This window comes from Helianthus annuus, chromosome 8 (genome assembly GCF_002127325.2).
Source record: "Helianthus annuus cultivar XRQ/B chromosome 8, HanXRQr2.0-SUNRISE, whole genome shotgun sequence".
Classification (NCBI taxonomy): Eukaryota; Viridiplantae; Streptophyta; class Magnoliopsida; order Asterales; family Asteraceae; genus Helianthus; species Helianthus annuus.
The window spans coordinates 2959637-2981219 of NC_035440.2; the positions used below are offsets into that span (position 1 = coordinate 2959637).

General features: G+C 36.4%; 1 pseudogene; it reads left to right on the forward strand.

Moving 5' to 3' along the window:
• Positions 1-2571: 2571 nt before the first annotated feature.
• The window catches only part of LOC118481147, a 63010-nt pseudogene continuing 43998 nt past the window's right edge, over positions 2572-21583 (forward strand).

Below are 21583 nucleotides of genomic sequence, written 5' to 3' on the forward strand. Positions count from 1 at the left end.
AAAAAACCTCCTTGAATGTAAATATTGCAGGACCATGGTGCAATCAATCCAAAATATTGTTCACTTCACAAAATTCACACAACTAGTCTCCTGTTATGTGACTTTGTGATAGATGACTCAGAGCTTGAAAATCAATTGTCCAGACCATCACCTGGAATCTTATGAATACAGACAGGTGGGTTATGTCCCCTTTGGTTCATTAAGAAGGCACACCTTATGGTGGAATCCTACATAAACAAAGATTTCATCTGTAATTAAAGATTGATACATGTACAAGAGTATATATATAAAAGATAATATTACACTCTAAACCCTCTAATATAATACAATATTGAACTATGTCTAATAACACCCCGCAAGTTATCAACCCGGCCCTCTGTGTATACTCGGCACAGTTATGCTCACCTACGCACTTGAATTAATCCAACGTTGTCTTTTGATTACGATTGATAAATTATGCTCAAAACCTGATGTCTTCAGCATTTATTTTATAAAATTGCTTCTATATGCCTTTTTGGATCTGATTTCCAGAGCTTACTTTTATACTAATTAATTTGTTTCATCAAAGTTGTAATAGTGTAATCCCCTGTTGGGAATTTTGGATTGAAGCCAACTTGTCGTGCAAGGCTCAAAGAGGCAATTAAGCAGTGGATAATTACAAATAATTGAATGTGATTAAGGTTTAATTATCAGTGATAATTATCATGTCCTAGATTTATTAATTCTTTAATTAATAAATTTGTGTATATTATAAATAATTGAATGTAATTCTTAATAGAGTTAATTACTGTTTTCGTCCCTGTGGTTTGTCAAAAATCACTATTTCAATCCATTAGTTTAAAATTTGTGATTTCAGTCCCTGTCGTTTCACTTTCATAACCATTTCAGTCCCCGTGGTTTCACTTTCGTAACCATTTGAATCCATTATTCTGTTAAGTACAGGGACTGATATTGTTACGAGGTGGACTGAAATGGTTACGAAAGTGAAACCACAGGGACTGAAATCGCAATTTTTATACTAATGGACTGAAATAGTGATTTTTGACAAACCACAAGGACGAAAACAGTAATTAACTATGATTAAACTTTTATATATGTTTCTTTTAAGAGTTATACTTATTTTACATATTCTTAATATAGAGTTTTTACCCACAGTTATTTTAAAATGTATTACAAGTATTTAATTAGGGGAACTATATAGAGGTAATTAATCCTTTGAGCCTGAGTTATCTCTGTTTTCAGCCACATGATAAAGTAGTTGGTAGACAATAATTGTGATGTGGACGCCACCCCTCAGGATCAACAAAATTGCTGACTTTTGCATTGTTTATAAGACCGGTGGGTATGGGGAGGACAGTCTCTTTGGAGACTACCCGCCACGTAGGCGCGCCACGTAATCACGGGAGGAGGAGCATCCTCTTGGGGACTACCCAAGGGTGTGTGGGACTACCCACTTTAATAAAAAAATAATATATATTCAAGGAGAGAGAGAGAGAAACAATGAAGGGGCCCACCACACTTTAATAAAAAATAATAAAAAAACCCACTTGTGCCCCGTCTCCTCCGTCTCTATTCCGACGAAAGTGACGTGACGCCCCTAAGGGGGCCGTGTGCGACGGACCGAAATGGGGGGACGACCCGGTGCCGAACCCCATACCCATTGGTCTAAGTGTTATGAAGTTTCCTTTGTATGACTTTTCTTGGAGCTGACTTTTGCATTGTTTCAAGTGTTATGAAGTTTACTCTGTATGACTTTTCTATTTTGGAGGAGGAAATATCTCAAACCTCAAATATTTAATATATGTATATAGAGAGAAAATATAATGTACAAAAATGCGTAACCTACATTTACCTACGCGACCAAAAAACATAACGTGCGTGATTATTTTTTTGTACATTATAACGTGCGTGATTATCACCTCCATGCGTGATTATCACCTCCCATGCGTGATTATCACCAAATAACTGCTCCCATGCGTGATTATGGCCCTAATCTGATGGTTCTGCTTGTCGCGTACGTGAAGTATGATAAGGCTTTTTGTATGTTAACCTAACCCTATATATATATATATATATATATATATATATATATATATATATATATATATATATATATATATATATATATATATATATATATATATAGAGTAAGGTTAACATACAAAAAGCCTTATCATACATTACGTAGGAGACAATGGTAACCGTTGGATCAGGGGTATAATCACGCATGGGACCACATAATTACGCATGGGACCACATAATCACGCATGGGACTATAATCACGCACGTTCTATGATAATAACGCACGTTATATTTTTTGTCATGTATGTTAATGTAGGTTAAGCCCTGAAGTACATTATACTCTCTCTCTCTCTCTCTCTCTCTCTCTATATATATATATATATATATATATATATATATATATATATATATATATATATATATATATATATATATATGCATGTGTATGATTCTCAATGACACATCTCAGCTACTCAAAACCACATCTTTTCTGGTGATTTCCACTGCTTGCTTTTACAATAATTCCCAACAACTTCAATATAAAAATCAATAGCCTCTTCATCGTCCTCATCTCGCTTCATTCCTGCCTCTATTTCTGAATACTTGAATTATGACGTATTTCTGAGTTTTAGAGGTGAAGACACCCGCAAGAGCTTTGTGGATCATCTCTACATGGCTCTTGAACAACAAGGAATTCACACATACGTACAAGAAAAAAACCTTATAGAGAGGACATGTTCTCTCTATAGGCCTTTTTCACCTATAGAGACGACATATCGTCTCTATAAAATTTGTCTCTATAGCCTCGTCCCTATAGGTTACAAAAGTCGTCTCTATAGGTGTCGTTACTATAGAATACTTTGTAGAGACGACATGTCGTCCCTACAAGTTTGTGCACAAAAAAAAAAAATTAAAAATCAAACTTAATATTTACTAAATAAAAGAAATGTTTATTTAATATTTTTTAACCTTATAGAGAGGATATGTCGTCTCTATAGGTTTTCATTTAAAAATATAAAAAAAACATTTAAGCCCTATAGAGACGACTTGTTGTCTCTATAGGTTTTTCTTTATAAAAAAATAAAAAAACATTTTCACCTATAGAGACAATCTTTAAAAAATAAAAATAAAATCATATAAGCCATATAGAGACGACTTATCCTTTCTCTAGTTTTTCTTTATAAAAAAAACCGGATTTTCACCTATAGAGACGACTTGTTGTCTCTATAACATTTTAGTATAGATAAAATAATTTCACTTTTTCACCAATAGAAACGACTTGTCGTTTCTGTCAACAACATGATATCTATAATAAACAATCTCTTATAAAATTCTTAAGAAGATATAAAGGTCTTGAACAAGAACAAATATCAAAATCGGCAAGAAACACCGTTAGATAATTGCACATCAGCAGTAAGATGATCTGCACACGTTGGTGTCAGAATTCCGATGACTGAGACGCTGATGTTCAGAAACAACGACCACGATCAGAAGCACAGCGACAAACGGGAACACCGCGATGATCTGTCGATCTCGAACACAATGAACCAACCGGACAGAATGTTCTAGAAATTGACTCGGATGTGTGGACAGCCAACTGAGATGTACAGCAGCAATTAATGAAAGGACAAAGTGATGTTTTTTTTTGTGTTATCTCCCAGCGAACAACCAAGGCAGATTATAAAAAGCTTGGGCAGCAACAACCCTAGCCCAATATGCAACCCATCTCAACATAGAGCGAGACCAAGAGCCCAAACATGAAACAAGAAGTAAACAAACTTAATACATATAGAATTGAATAAAATAAAGGAGCCAGAATATATATTTCAACACCCCCCCCCCTCATTCAATATGCAAAACAGTTAAAACCCAAATGTTTACAAACCTTTTCATGTGCTTGAACAGGCAATCCTTTTGTAAAGACATCTGTGGTTTGATTTTCAGAAGTAACACCAACAGTCTTAATAACCCTTTTGAAATCTTTTCTCTTAAAAAGAAGAGATCAATCTCAAAATGTTTGGTACGCTCGTGAAAAACAGGGTTAGCAGCAATGGATATAGCTGCTGTATTGTCACAAAATAAGGAGACATGAAGTTTAATATCAACTTTAAGTTCTTTTAGAATGTTAAGAAGCCAAAGAATTTCACATGTCGCAGCACACATCGCATGATATTCTGCCTCAGCAGAAGCAGAAGATCTGGATATAGTGGATTGCTTTTTGCTTTTCCATGAAATAAGAGAGTTTCCTAAGAAAATACAAAAACCAGTGACAGACTTTCTAGAGTTAACACATTTACCCCAGTCAGAATCCACAAAGGCTTTAAGATCTAAAGCTTCTTAAACAGTATACCGTTTCCAGGAGATCCCTTAAGATACCTTAAGAGTCTCAAAGCAATTTTAAAATGAGCATTAGTGGGACTATGCATATATTGACTTAGATAGTGCACATAATAGGCAATATCAGGCCTTGTGTGTGAAAGGTATATTAATTTTCCCACTAACTTTTGATAGACAGAGATATCCAGTAACACTTGACTATCTTGTTCACATAAATGCGTTAAAACATGATTTGCTTCAATAGGACTGTTCACGGGTTTACACCCAGTCAAACCAAACTCATCAAGCAAGTCAAGACAATATTTTCTTTGAGACAAACACAAACCATCTTTGGTTTTTAACACTTCAATCCCAAGAAAATATTTTAACATTCCCAAATATTTAATTAAAAACTTAGATTTAAGGAGAGATTTTATTTTATCCACTTCAGTTGAATAACTACGAGTTATGATAATATCATCCACATAAACAAGTAAAATAATAAACACCGTTTTACTTGTTTTAACAAACATGGAATGGTCACACTTACTTTGTTCGAAACCAAGTTCAAGTAACACATTAACAAGCTTCTCATTCCACATTCGAGGAGCTTGTTTAAGACCATAAAGAGATTTCTTAAGTTTACAAACCTTATTTTCATGGTTGAAACCATAACCACCAGGAAGAGTCACATAGACTTCTTCATTCAAATTTCCATATAAAAAGGCATTATTTATATCAAGTTGATATAAATCCCAACCATTAACAGTTAGGACACATCTGACAGTGACCATTTTCAGAACACGAGAAAATGTCTCAAAAAAATCTATCCCCTCCTTTTGACTGAAGCCCTTTGCTACAAGCCTAGCCTTATACCTTTCTATCTCGCCTGAGGCTTTATACTTAATTTTGTATATCCATTTACAGCCTATAGCTTTCCTATGAGGAGGCAAATCAACGATTTCCCTAGTGTCATTTCTGTGTAACGCTTCTAATTCATCATTCATAGCCTCAACCCAATTCTTATCAGACTTAGCCTCAAAAAAGTTTTTAGGCTCGGATATTTTATTCAGCATAGAAGCAAAATAGAGATTACATGGGTCCAAATTAGCATAGTTTAGAACTTTTTCAAGACCATATTTAACCTTACCATCAACAATATAGTCATCAAGTTTAGAAGGAAATTTGGTATTTCTGGAAGACCCCCTAGGAACTGTATTAGTTTGACCAACATTATCTCTCTCAGAGTTATTAGAAGTATCCTCAACTTCATTATCATGCTCAACCCTGTCCATATGTTCACCAGTGACACTTGGTTGCTGTAAATCGGCCTTTCCTAAAGTATCACTAGATTCAACATTGGACTGCTGTGACCCATGATCAGAAATAGGATTATTTATGATTTCATCATTGGGAGTAGGGCCAACTTTGGGACAAGGAGTACTAACAGAGTCATACAAATCAAAGAAATTAAGAGTATTAACATTCGGAGTAAGATCATGATCAAGTAAAGTTATTTTCTCTTTAAAAGGAAAAATAGTTTCATAAAACCTAACATCCCTAGAGAAATACATCACCTTATGATCAAGACTCCAAAGTTTATAACCTTTCTTTTCATTTGAATAACCTATTAGCACACTTTTTTCAGCATGACTTTTAAACTTATCTGAATTGTTTACACTACAAAAAAAATGCCATACAGTGGCACACACTTTCAGTGGCATTTAGCTTTTGTGCCACTAGTTTAGCCTTTTAATGGCACTTTGGGTATGCCATAAATTGTTAAAGCATAGTTTTAGTGGCATTTAGGTTTTATGCCACTAGTGTAGATTTTTAGTGGTACTTTATGTATGCCACTAAAATTTTGAAACGTTTATTCAATTTTTACCCTAATAAAAACTCACTAAAATTTACTATAGGGTTTATTACATAATTTATTTGTATAATATAATCTTATACATATAATTTGTTTTTCCTTTTTTAAATAACACTGATAAATTATATAAGTTTATTTAATCTTATTAATATTATAATTTTTTGAGATTTAATTTTTTTACAATGTTGTACGTACATCAAAATATTTATTATTTTAATATATAAAAAAGAAAAGAAAGCTAATGTTAATTAAATTTTCATACTCGTTTAAACCATTTTTCACTTAAAATTTTCGACTCCCTCTCATAATCATCTTTTTCTCCCTAAAATTCATTTCCCTCTACAATTGTTTTCATTCCCCGCTCTTCCATAATAAATTGGTTTCTCCTTCCTTTTCTTGTTTTTGAGTTGGTTTAATTTGTTTTCCAATCATTTTTTCTCTGAGACTTTGGCGATTTTTAGATTTAGGCAAAACCAATAGCGGTTTTGGGGACGATAAACGACGACTCTCACATTGAAGACTCTCTCTCAGACTGGTGTCTTCCTCTCACGGTGACAGATGCATCTTCTCTATACCAGATGTTCGAATCTGTGTGTCCCAAATTTTATAATTTTCTTGTCAAATCGGTGCCGTTGCGCTCGATTAAGGTTTTATGTCATATTGAATAATGAAGGTCTTGTTAGGTTTGTTAGCAATGTAACTTGCAACAATAACACTACAAAATACCACATTACACATATGTAATAATGTCTTGATAGTATGATGCAATAACTCACAAGTGTGTTGCTATTTTCGTCTTCACAGAACTCATTTAGAAGCTGACTTAGTGATCGGTCTAATATCTTGGTGTAGGCAAATATTTTAGGATTTATGATCTTATCCCTTTAATTATTGCCTGAATTTAGTGTTTGTCTATGGTGTTTTTTGGTTGCACACCAGGTGTTCGATCAATTGCCGAAGTGAAGTAGAATGAGAAATAGGTCTTAGAATTCGAGTGATGGGGTATCGAAGTCCGGGAAGGTGGTAGACCAGGCAAAGATCAAGAATGTAGCGACTGCGAATAGATCTGGTTATACTGTTGTGGCTTTGTTTATCTTGATTGTACACGGGATATGGGCAGTTCATCGTTATCAATTCGAGATCTTTTCGTATCCTCTTACGGTTCAACAAGTGGGGAAAGGGAGGTTTCAGAGGAAGAGGCGATGAAGCATGTTGAAGAGTTGACTCAGTTGCATCCTTATGTTATTGGTTCGGATAATTTGGAGCTTGGTTTGCAGGTATGGTATATATTTTAAGCAATTACACGACACACAAATATACATGTAGGGATGTAAACGAACCAAACCAAACCTAACGGAACCTTGTTCATGTTCGTTAGTTTAACATTGAACGTGTTCACTAACATATATCCAATGAATTTTTTTTTGATTTTTTTAAAAGTTTTTGATTTTTTAAATGTTTTATGATTTTTTTATTTATTTATATTTTTAGCCTATCATGCCCAAATCCATCTTGACAAAAACCCATCTTGATCTAAACCCATCCTAACCCATTACCCAAACCCACCTATCTTAACCCATTACCCAAACCCGCCCAACCCACCCATTTTGCCACCCCTAGTTTTTTTGGTCACAGAGAACAATTAGTAATAATATTTTGCTTGATAATGTATGCCGTTGTAAGTTTTCTTGATGTAAGGCCTCCTAATCCAAGATCTCACTCAGCTAAAGCCACCAACAGGTGTGCGGAATCCACCTGATTATTAACCACTGCAGATGAAACACTACTATGCAAGGATTTGAGAGAGAAATCAAGAATACACTGAGTATTCTTGATGAGGAAGATGAATGACGTCACTCACACAAAGCAGCATCCAGACAAAAAACAATGATTTGGGTTAGGTGCACAGAATTTCACACAGAATCGCTACCTTGTCTATTCCACATAAAGGTATATATACAAGGAAAAGCCCGGACTTTCAAGATAAACTAGAAAGTCCGGAGAAACAAACTACACAAAGCTCAGACCTTTTGTCCTAAACAAAACTCAGACAAAAGACTACACAAAGAAACTCTGACCTTTGTTCTATATAAAACTCAGACAAAAACACCTTCTAAAACTTGGACAAAATGTCCTAGGATAAAGTTGGGACTATCTTTCAACGAATGAACAATAAAGACCCTATAGAATGGGAGACATGCACTTATCACTTAAAGTGCATTAACAAACTCCCCCTTGATCAGTGCATGGTCTTCATTGGTCTTGATATCTTCAGACTCTCTTCGAGAAGCTGCTTCCTGCCCAGACCTTGTTCTTCACACAGAACTGAACTACCTTGATGAACTGATCAGCTAGCACACAATCTTCTTCAAGGTATTTCAGAGGTAGGCGACGAAGCTTCTTCAAATCTTCCATCTTGAGATGAACGAACCAGACGCACATATCCTCTTCAAATCTTCCATCTTGTGATGAACGATCCAGACACACACAGCTTCTCCAAATCTTCCATCTTGAGATGAACGATCCAGACCTGGAACACTTAACACCGGATTAAGAAACTTGACCCCGAAGACATTGGCCCAATCCTGGATCCCAAAAAATAAATTAAATTCCAATACCCCAGAATCAACAATTTAAGTATTAAACAACCAACATTTAATAATTTGTATTTCAAAACACGATCATTTAGAACAAGTTACTTCAAAACTTATACTTTTGGAAATATATCACACCTTGGAACCAAATTTTTTTTTTATCGACTTCCTTACCTGAGGAAGTTTCTCACACACACTTAGATGAATCTTACACGACCGTTTTTTCATGAGAAAACTTATTTTAACTTACCGAACTTGATATGTAATATCTTATTAAAATAATTTTCACAACCCTAGAGTATTCTTAATAAGATAACTCGCACATAGAAACAAGAAAGCAAAATCTTTTTGTGGTTTTTCAATTTTTGACTGAAATGGAGATTAAACCTACGAACGTATTTACACTAATTATCTTTTTTGTGAAGTCGGAGCAAAGGAATCATATCGATTTTACCTGTCAGTATCCAACACAGGAACCATAGCATTTAGCTTTAATCTTTTAGAATGATGTTGACAGTTCAAGACGTTCAACGGTATTGTGGTCCACTTAAGTTTTAGCACGGTTTCGAACACTGTTTTCGAGATATGGAATTAAGTGTATTAATAGCTGACAGTAACTATGTTTACCCACCTCAGAATATACTCCCGTATCAAGGTATGCACGAGAGATCATCTTACTGGTGAGTATACCATTTATCATCTGTTTTGACATATAAGCTAATGTGAGATACTCACTTATTTGGTATTGAAAATAAGTCCTTTGTGATAGAATCACTTATTGAGGAGGAACTTGAATTTCAGATGCAAAGGGCACAGGAGCAAGTCCTTTGTGATAGAATCACTTATTGAGGAGGAACTTGACTCCCGCATAATTTTGTGGGACATGTGATTGTTTATCACTTATTTGGGTCGAATGCATCATGAATTAGTGATATTTACACGTATGTATGGTATCATGGAAGATCTAGACTTGCGTCCCCGTTATTTTCCGGTAAAAGAAACAACCATGATACCCAGATGATAAACAACATAAAGACTACGTATCTTAGAACCTTGGCAATCTATCAAACGAAATTACAGTACCAAGACCATATATCCGAGAGATGTGCCACACAAGTTACGCAGTTCATTATGTTTATATACCAAAGACAGGTTCTTATTAACGCGTAAAACCTACCGAAGCAACGTATAAAGAAGCTGTCACAGTTAACGGTTAATTGATTATATAACCATAGTCCTGCATTAGATACGACTAACCGATGTACTATCATTTCCCTTATATCTCAACACGACTTCATTTTAAATTTTTCAAATGTTTTTGTATTTTTTCTGAAATTTATCCTACAACTAAGTAAAATATTTTTGGAGTTTTTCAATTTTTCGAAAGCGGTAAGAACTGTACAGAAAAGATAAAATAAAGTTTCTATGCGAGTTTAGAAAGCATTTTACTCTAGGTTTATCATGCCAATCATTCGGACCAGATTTTCAAATCTAGCCCGATCGAATGTTTTCGTAAACAGGTCGGCAAGATTATCCAAGGTGTCTACCCTAACCACTTCTATTAAACCCTTCTCAGCACAATCGCGAATAAAATGATGCCTAACATCTATGTGCTTAGTGCGTGAGTGATTAACTGGATTGTTTGTTATGGAAATGGCAGAGTTGTTATCGATAAGGATAGGAGTTCGAGTAAAATTCAAACCGTAGTCCCTCATTTGCTGCTGAATCCACAAAACCTGAGCACAACAGCTTGAAGCAGCAATGTACTCGGCCTCGCATGTGGATAGAGAAATGACAACTTGCTTTTTGCATTGCCAAGAGACAAGACGATTCTCAAGAAGTTGTGCGCCGCCAGAGGTTGACTTTCTATTCATCCGACACCCTTCGAAATCTGCGTCAGCATACGCCATCAAATCCAGACCACCTTCAGCTGGATACCACAATCCAAGCCTAGGCGTCCCTTTCAGATATCTGAAAATATGCTTGACTGCTTTCAAATGAGACTCCTTCGGAGTTGATTATACCTAGCACACAAACAAATAGAGAACATAATATCTGGTCGTGAAGCAGTAAGATACATCAATGAACCTATCATTGCTTGATATAGAGTCGGATCCACTTCAGGATCTTTCACATTATCGGGTGAAAGCTTGAGATTTGTCGGGAGAGGCGTGTCATAGGGTAAGCTATCTTCCAATCCAAATCTTTTGAGAATCTCCTGGACATACTTTGTCTGATGCACGTACGTCTCGGTTTTCTCTTGACTCACTTGAAGACCTAAAAAGAAGGATAACTCGCCCATCGCCCTCATTTCAAATTTTGACTTCATCACCGCTTCGAACTCACGACACAATTCTTCGTTTGAAGAACCAAAAATTATGTCATCAACGTAAATTTGCACGATTAGAAAATCTCCCCCTTTCTTCAAAATGAACAGTGTGGAGTCAATCGCACCACGCGAGAACCCGTGCTCCAATAGATGCTTCGAAAACGTCTCGTACCATGCTCGAGGGGCCTGATGGAGACCGTAGAGAGCCTTGTCCAACAAATAGACCTTGTTGTCTAACCCTGGAGCTTCGAAACCCGGTGGTTGGGACACATACACAGTTTCATGCAATTTCCCGTAAAGGAAGGCGCTTTTCACATCCAACTGATAGACTTTGATACGCATGTGTGCATCAAAGGCTAGAAACAAACGAATAGCTTCCAGTCTTGCCACCGGTGCATAAACTTCGGTATAATCAATCCCTTCCTCTTGATTGAAGCCTTGAACAACCAACCGTGCTTTGTTTCTGACAACGACACCCTTATCGTCTTTCTTGCACTTGAAAACCCATTTCGTGTTGATTGCATGTTGGCCTTTTGGAAGATCGACCAAATTCCACACCTTTAACTTGTCGAACTGTGCTAACACTTCTTGCATCGCCTCACACCAAGAATTATTCTTCAGAGCCATTTGATAGTTCTTCGGCTCTATTTGAGCGATAAAACATTCATGCAGGCTAAGATTTTAGATTTCTTCTTTCTTGATAGCAGAGAACAGACATTGCATCTCTGAAATACTCCTTCGCGTTTGCACTCCCGCATTTGGATTCCCAATAATATTATCAACAGGATGATGAATATTTGTTCTTGGAACTGGGATTGCCGGAGCTTGAAGATTGTTTCCCAAATTCGACTCAGCATTTGCATTACTACTAGAAGCTTGATCATTACCAGAAGACGCATTAACATTTGGATATGCTGAAAAGTCAACGTATAGATCTCCACTTGTAGTTTGTGCAGCTGCATTGGGGATCTGCTCAGCAACAACATCATTTACGGTCGAAGAATCAATGACTGGAACATGCGAAGACACATTAGTCGGAATACTAGCTCTCCGGCTCGCATCCACTTCATCTTTGTTCACAAGATGTGTGTATACAACCTTCGAATCTTCTTCTGAAACATCAGGAAGACCAAGCGAATCAAATAATTTATCATAATCATAACCACTTTTGGGACAGAATTCGGATGGTGGAGGATCAAAACTCAAAGGAGTTATATCAAACACGATCTCCACTGTTCGCTTCTTTATGTAATAAATGCGTTTGTTTGGAGTTCCATTGGAATATCCCAAAAAGAACCCAACTTCACCAACTTCCCCCATTTTAGGAGTATCTTTGGTGCGTTTGATAACACACTTAATCCTAAAAGGTTGAAAACCAGATAAGTTCGGTTTCCGGTTTTCAAGCAATTCATAACATGTTTTATCTTCTCTTTTGACCGTAAGCACATGATTTAACACATAACATGCAGTGTTTACCGCCTCGACCCAGAAGAAAATTGGCAATTTTGATTCAGAAAGCATAGTGCAGGCCCCCTCAATCAGGGTACAATTCTTCCGTTCTGCAACTCTGTTCTGTTGAGGAACATATGGAGCGCTGAACTGATTAACTATTCCCATTTCCCGACATAACTCATCCATATATTGATTTTTAAACTCAGTGCCGTTGTCACTTCGGATTTTCTTAATAGGAAGTGAATAATTTTTCTCAAGTTGTTTGAATAAGTCTCTTAAAATACCAGCAGTTTGATCCTTTGTTTTTAAGAAAAATACCCATGAGTAACTTGAGAAATCGTCCGTGACAACTAAGCAATAAGACATCCCACCAATGCTAGCAACATGGATCGGGCCGAAAAGATCCATGTGAAGCAATTCAAGTAGTTTTTGGATTGAGTTAACTGTTTTCGGTTTATGAGGTTTTCGTTTGATTTTTCCTTTTTCACATGATTCACATTTGTTGTGCATATTGAAACTACGTAAAGGAACCCCCAACACCAAGTTGTTTTTCACTAAGTGGTTCATTTTTCGCAGATGCATGTGGCCCATTCTCCTATGCCAGAGATACGATTGATCTTCAGTCGCCTTCGAAAGTAGACATATCGCTGGAGCAGACGAGTTAACTAACGGGCGCATGCCCATGACATATGTGTTATTCACCCTTGGAGCCCTCATAACGATCCAATCTTCAGGAACAGGAAATCCCGGACGCAAAACGAAGCAAGCTTTATCAGTGAACAGCATCGTGTACTTGTTATCACAGATTTGAGAAACCGACATCAAGTTATGCTTTAATTCTTCAACGTAGTTCACTTTATGCAGCGTGATTTTTCCATTTGACACTGAGCCTTCACCGGTGATGTATCCACCCTTTTCACCGACAAAATTCACATAACCACCACGAATTTGTTTAAAATTGTTCAATAACTCTTTATTTCCTGTCATGTGTCTGGAACAGCCACTATCGATATACCAAATATAGATAGCCCTCTTCAGCTGCTCCTCAATGCCAGCCATGAATGCACAAGCCTCGTTTTCTACGGAGTTTTCTTCCAACCTTTTAGCTTCTGCATCCGCACATTGCTGCATTTAAGCTGTGGAGATGTTGAATTCAAAGCGTTCTCCCTTTTCTCCATCTTCTGTCTTGCTAGACTTCTCAACAGACTCTACATTCGAGGGATCTTCATTTTCAGCAACATTCCCCGAATCCAACTCTTCCTCAAAAACTTCAGCTACAACCGCAAGCTCCTCAATACTAGTCTCTTTGACAACCTCTTCATACACTTCTTCGTTCACAATTTCAGCTATAAATGCTTGTGACACAATTGCTCCTGAGATGTCTTCCAAAGCACAACCCCAGTCATAAGGCTCAGTCACACTCTGTAGAGGTTGAGCCACCATAGCATTGTTTTTCGAAGGTGTAGGATTTTCAGACCCACTTGAACGAGCACTTGAGTTAGAGGTAGCAGTTGATGCATTGTTGTGAGGTCTTGAATTATTTCATCGAGAGTTGTTGTCTCTATCAGATCTTTCCATTTTCGGCTTTCGACAATCACGTGCGAAATGCCCATAGATACCGCAGTTGTAACATTTTACTTTGGACATGTCGACTCCCATTCGAGTCTTTGTCTGACCTCCTATGAACTTCCTACCCGTTCTCAACAGAAACTTCTTCGCTCTACGGACTAGGAGTGCCATGTTGAGTTGTAGGTGAAGTTCTTCCATTTCGTCTTGATCTATCTGATTAAAGTCCTCATCGAGACTTGATGGTTCAATGAGTTTTCCGAGACAGAAGTTCTCGTAGGCTGTCATGTTTTCTTTAATCAACTTCAAACAGCTTGCATCTATTTTAGGAATGTTTAAGCTTGTTCCTTGAGATTTCTGAGTTCCACTAGAAGAGTACATCCCTTGATTGGAATTGGTTGTTCCACCTGAACTGTCATTGTTGCTTATAAAGGCGTGTTCACTTGCAGGACCTTCATTCTCCGAATACAAAGAAACACCGACTCCACCATTACTACCCTTCTCCATTGGTTTCAAAGCCTTATATAACTGAGGATCTTGGAGCTTCTCGAAATAAGATGCTTGATTCTCCATATTCCAGGCATAACCCTTCAGCTTTTGAACAGATTCTTCCAAAGAGAGCTCCTCATAGAGAACACCCTCTCTATCAATGCGGTATACATATTCCATTCTCTGGGAAGACAATTCAGAAACTTCTCAACCTTCTCAAATTCAGTGTAGATACCCTCCTGACTTCTATCAAGTTCGCTCAACAGATGATAAAATCGGTTCACAGTGTCATCAAATGATTCATTCTTTAACGCTTTAAACACAACGAATTGAGTCTTCAACCGTTCGAGTCGTCGTTTCTTGTAAATTGTATTTCCTTCATGTCGCTTGATCATGCTATCCCACAACCCCTTCGAGCTATTTCTCTTACGGAACGTATGAAGTATGGATTGTGTCATGGCCATTGTTATCATTGATATAGCTTTCTCTTCACAGTCAAAAAATCTCTTCTGGTCGTCAGTGAGTGCCAGATACGTATTAATCGTCAACGTACGTACTGGAGTAGCTCCACATCCTTTAACAATACACAACCAGATTTTGATGTCTTTCGCTCGTACATACCTTTCGAAACGCTCCTTCCACTCAGGAAAATCAAGCTCGTTTATCAACAAGGGAGGTTTGTCGTTACTTCCTACCTCAGCATTGTGTTTGAGGTTTTGCACCATTGCAGTCAGATTGTTGTTTGCCATTTCAGAAAACAACAGTAGGTTTCCAAGCAAGAACTGTGTTACTGAAAAGATTTTCTAAGTCCAAACTCGGAGAGAAAACACGGAGTGAAGTGTCTGAGCTTTAATCAGAGTGTGAAACCCGGATCACAAAACCTGAAATAAAACACAAGTAGAAAAACTCGGACGCTACACTGTTAGAAGTTTAAACTCAGACTATCTAAAGGTTAAAATTTGGACTAATTACCAAAAATTAAACTTCGGACTCTACTAATCAAGTTAAAAGTCGGACTACCTAAATAAGCATATAAAAGACGGACTCTACTAACAAGCTATAAGATTCGGACTCTATAAGGAAGACAAAATTCGGACACTACTACTCATGTTAAAAGTCAGACTAAAATTCGCACAAGATAATAAAATTCGGACTACTACTCAAGTTAAAAGTCGGACACTACTACTCAAGTTAAAAGTCGGACTTGACTGTTTAAAACTCGCACAAGATAATAAAAGTCGCACTACTACTCAAGTTAAAAGTCTGACACTACTACTCGATTGAAGTTAATTTTGAAACTCGAACAACTCAGACCTCTCTATAATGAAATTCGGATAACTCAGACTTCTTAAAACCTCGGACTCCTAAATAAAGAAAACAAAACCTCAGACTTCTTAAAATTCGGACAAACTAAAAGGTTCTATAAAAATCGGACTTTAATCACTTTAAAACTCAGACTAAGATAATTGGACTATATAAAAAACTAAATAAAATAGATAAAATTCGGACTATACCTAAAAACACTATAATAATAAACCTCGGACTAAACAAAACAAAAAAAAAATAAAATTTAAACTCCATATCTAAAGAACCTCGGACTAAACAAATTAAAAAACCTCGGATCTAAAGAACCTAGGATCGATTAACAACCTTGGACTAAACAAAATTAAAATAAATTCGGACTCAATATCTATTTGAAAATTCGGACTATAATAGTTATTAGAAAATTCGGACTTTAAGCAATCCTTAAACTCAGACCCTCTAAAACTTAGACCCAAGTAACTGAAACCTCGGATCAGGTAAAGTTCGGACTAAACCAGGGGGAAGCTAAACTCGGACCTAAGTAAACTAGGGTAAAAATTCAGACAAGAGTTGGAGTTTAAAACACAGAAGAACCAATCTTCGGACTATCTCCCCAATGTGACTTCACACTGGTTCAACAATACCCCGGAGACACAAACACAGAATTTAAACCACGGACAATCTTCCAAAGATCAAACTCAGGAATATTTTTCCACCTTCAAACACTGTATGAACAAGAACCAAAACCCCTGTAAAACCCAGATGAAGAACAACACTAAAAATCACCAAACTACTCAAAATCCATCATCAAATCACTAGATATGAATGAAGAATCATGAATAAAACACAAAAACTCACTAAACTCTCACTAAACCCTATCAAAGTATGAACTTTTCTCACCAAAACCTTCAAACTAAGAAACACCTACAGTAGTATGAGCACACTGCTCTGATACCACTTGTAAGGCCTCCTAATCCAAGATCTCACTCAGCTAAAGCTACCAACAGGTGTGCGGAATCCACCTGATGATTAACCACTGCAGATGAAACACTAGTATGCAAGGATTTGAGAGAGAAATCAAGAATACACTAAGTATTCTTGATGAGGAAGATGAATGACGTCACTCACACAAAGCAGCCGCCAGACAAAAAACAATGATTAGGGTTAGGTGCACAGAATTTCACACAGAATCTCTACCTTGTCTATTCCACATAAAGGTATATATACAAGGCAAAGCCCAGACTTTCAAGACAAACTAGAAAGCCCGGACAAACAAACTACACAAAGCTCAGACCTTTTGTCCTAAACAAAACTCAGACAAAAGACTACACAAAGAAACTCTGACCTTTGTTCTATACAAAACTCAGACAAAAACATCTTCTAAAACTTGGACAAAATGTCCTAGGATAAAGTTGGGACTATCTTTCAACGAATGAACAATAAAGACCGTATAGAATGGGAGACATGCACTTATCACTTAAAGTGCATTAACACTTGAACCCACCGTGGATGTTGTAATGTAATCAGGTAATAGTGAATTGGCATATTATGGGCTCGAGTTCATGGTATACTCCAATACTAGATTTGCATCTTAGGATATGGAACATGTATCACATTTCTTTTTCTTTGTATTTATCCTGCCATTTTTACTAGCTTGATGTTCTTATTTGATTTAGATTTATTATTGGCAAAAGAATTTAAGTTGTGCAGATGCCCATGTAAGTGTGTTGCTGAAGATCCTCATACAGGTATGTTGCTACAAATCCCACAGAAGTATATTACTGATGATCCCCTATACAAGTATGTTGCTACAATTTAGGGAGTCCAGTTTTGGTTGACTAATTGACCTGATATAGCTAGCTATAAGTTGGAAAGTTGCAATCTGTTTGCATTTGTGATTTGCTTTTAGCTAAATCAGATGACTTATGTTCCTTAATATACAATACTAATAAATTATCAATTATGTCTTGTTTTTCTAAAAGTACGAGGTGTGGATTACTTGCTAATGAGGTTATTTTATATAGTATGCATATATCATGTATGTAGTTTTAGCAAATGCTTTGTTTTAGATCTCTATGATCAATTTCTAAGTATATGATATTATTATGACAGATGCATAAGGTTTTAAACTAAACCTAAGTTTAAGTTTTAGTACTATTTTCATTCTTTACGAAGATCACTAAATGGTTTACAATCTGTTTTGACCCATTAGTTGGCTTGACACGACTAGGTGTGCAACTGAACCGAGCTACTTGCTAGCTAATCGAGCTCGGCTCCAAAACAATCTCGTTTGGTAAACAAGCTTGACCTAAGCTTTGCTTATGGAGATCAAGACGGCTCACGAGCCTAAACGAGCCTAGTGTTTATTTGTTTTTATTATATATCAAATATATATTTAAATATAATAATTACAATTTATAAAATTATATAAAAATAACTAAATTAATTATATATAATAATCATAATTATAATTAATTATACTAAATGAGTCGAGCTCCAGATTGAAATAAAACCTACAAGCCCAGCTTGGGGTTTAGAAACAAAGCTCGAATTATCAAGCTTTGATGACTCGTTTGATGGCTGTTAGATAAATCAAAACCGTTTGATGACTCGTTTCGAGCATTGAACCATCCGACTAGAAGGAGTTTCTGAATTGCAATGGTTCTTAGAAATAAAATATTGTTAGATCTTAACCTCCACAACTAGCTGTTGTTGGTGGAAGCATTGGTTTTAGAAGGAATCAAGGTCAAACCTTCAAAGATAATATATATATATTTTATACTTGCATCTATTTTTTATACATATATCTTCTAGCTTAATTGATTTTAAATGTCTACTACAATTATTCTAGTTATAATTGTAAATTCATACATCATTAGTTATAATATATATCTCTGTTTTGTTTTTGTAGGATGACCCCTTATGTGTTGCTGCCATACAAGATGGAAAGATATTAGTCTCTAGTCTGTGGGTTGATCACAGTTTTGATGTCAGAGTGCCTGTGGATACAACCTCGGTCAGTACACAAATCCAATTGGTTTTAGGTTACATTATGAATCTATTCAGGACCGAGTTACTGGTTTGGGACCAAGTATGTGCATTTGTATTTTTATCAGGTAATCTACGTACCAGTGAGAGATTTGAATGGGATTCCAGGTGCAACATCACTAGTTATATGTTTGACAGGATATCAAAGTGAAGATCGAGAGGACATTATGGTTAGTCTATTTTCAATCTGCTATTTTTACTGCAACTTCCTTATGATACAAGACAATGGATTTACATCATATGAAACTTTTGTTATGTGCTATATTTCAGACCATGGTTGAATTGATGGGGGCACAAGTTTCGAAAGCACTGATTGCAACCAAGGTTACTCATCTTATATGCTACAAATTTGAAGGTGTGTTGTATTAACTTTAATTCACTTATGCATTTTCTCTAGATGGCTTTTTTACCGAACAAGATATGGGGGCACATGTTTATGGGTATGCGTGTGTTCTATTACTCCATCTAGAGGTGTAACTTTTAGTTAGTGGGTTTTAATTGATTAAAAAACTACATCAGTACAAAAAATAGAGATTGCATGCTTAAAGATATAGGGGTATTGGATTTTAATAATCCCAAGTTTCACTAATTGGCTGGTAATAATCCCAACTTCAAAAATTGCTTACAACAGTCCCAACTTGTAAGATTTTGGCCACCAATAATCCTTGTCTAACTAGGTTATAACCTTGTTGGGCTGGTGACCTGCAACTTATTCCGGCGACCCGTTTTACCCCTGAAGCCACCAAACGAGACCACCACCTATCATCTCCGACCTCCTGTCAAAAGCTTAAAATTTCCACCATCTACGCAACTCCGGTGACCTGCAACTTATTCCGACGACCTTCTTTACCCCTGAAACCACCAAAGGAGACCACCACTTGTCATCTCCAACCTCTAGTGACCTTCTCCGCCGCTTAAAACTTCAAAAAAACTAACTGAGTTATAACCCTGTTAGACAAGGATCATTTGTGGCCAAAATCTAACAAGTTGGGACTGTTGTAGGCAATTTTTGAAGTTAGGATTATTACCGGCCAATCAGTGAAACTTGGGATTATTAAAATCCAATACCCCAAAGATATACTTTGGGCATCTTTTGACCCTATTGACCCATTCACCATATTTTTAGCAATGTTTTAGTTCATCAATTGACTTGTCTAAGACCGAAGATAACTCAATTCGACTCATTATAAACTGAAGGGTAAACATTCTCATCATGAACTCTCTTGTTCGGTGATGGCAATTCCGACAACCAGGGGTATTGAAAAAACCACCCAATCTTTTGGCTGAAGAGCTTAAAGCGATTTCAAAAGAAGTAAGATTGCCTTTTATTAACTGCTCTTACATCTTTGATAGCTTGGTTATTAGATCTAATTATATTAACATGAATTGTGAAATTTCAGGTTGAGTATAGTCAGTCGGCTAATGTAGCGACAATAAGTAGTAAGTGCTGGGAACTATGAAGTGGAAGTATGACTACTAAGAAAACATTAACACGATGATTATTTAACTCGCATGAAGATTGTGACAGAGATTCATGAACACAATGAAGTTTTGAGTTTTTATTCATACACTTGTTAGTTTATTTGGATTATATGTTTGATCATTAGACTTAGATCGACACTTATTAGACATTTGGAATCTTTGGAAGATTCATTGAACTTTTAATTGAAGTGATTATTTTATGATTGGTGAATTGGCCTGTAATAATCCCACCTAGACCTTATTGGCCAATAATAATCCCACCTCAGAATATTCCCCCCACCAGTCCCACCTTTCACCTATTTTTCCTACAATGGTCCCCCGTTAAAAAAACTTAACGGAGTTAAGCTTTTTTCCAAATTACAAACAGATTTTTAGGGCTTTTGATCAGAACGATGATACGAGTCCATTGATGTAAAACTTACTTCGAAATGGTGCTCCAGATGACTTGATTTTGTTTAATTGGAAATTTAAATACCCGAATTGAAGTGCCGTTTTCATCGTTTGGAGCATCGTTTCGAGGCAAGTTTTACATCAATGGACTCGTATCGTCGTTCTAATCAAAAGCCCTAAAAAATCTGTTTGTAATTTGGAAAAAAGCTTAACTCCGTTAAGTTTTTTTAACGGGGGACCATTGTAGGAAAAATAGGTGAAAGGTGGGACTGGTGGGGGGAATATTCTGAGGTGGGATTATTATTGGCCAATAAGGTCTAGGTGGGATTATTACAGGCCAATTTCCCTTTATGATTTCTACATTTTACAATTTTGTTTTTATTTTTTAATGTAAACAAATGATAATTGTAATTAATCAAAACTAATATGATAAACGTCAATAGCATTTAATTGATGTGATTTTTGTGGCAAAAAATATGTGCCACCAAAAGCTCCAAAGTTTGTACTGGCAGATAAAAAAGTGCCACTAAAAGACTAAAAACTTTGTGCGACACATTGAAAAAGTGCCACTAAAAGGCTTTAGCGTCAGCGCTTCTTGTGGCACTTTTTTTGTGTGCCGCCAATTCTTACAAGGTTCTTTAGTGACACTTTCTTTTTTTTCTGTGGCACTTTTTGCATGCCACTAGATGGCATTTTTTTGTAGTGCTATAACCCTAA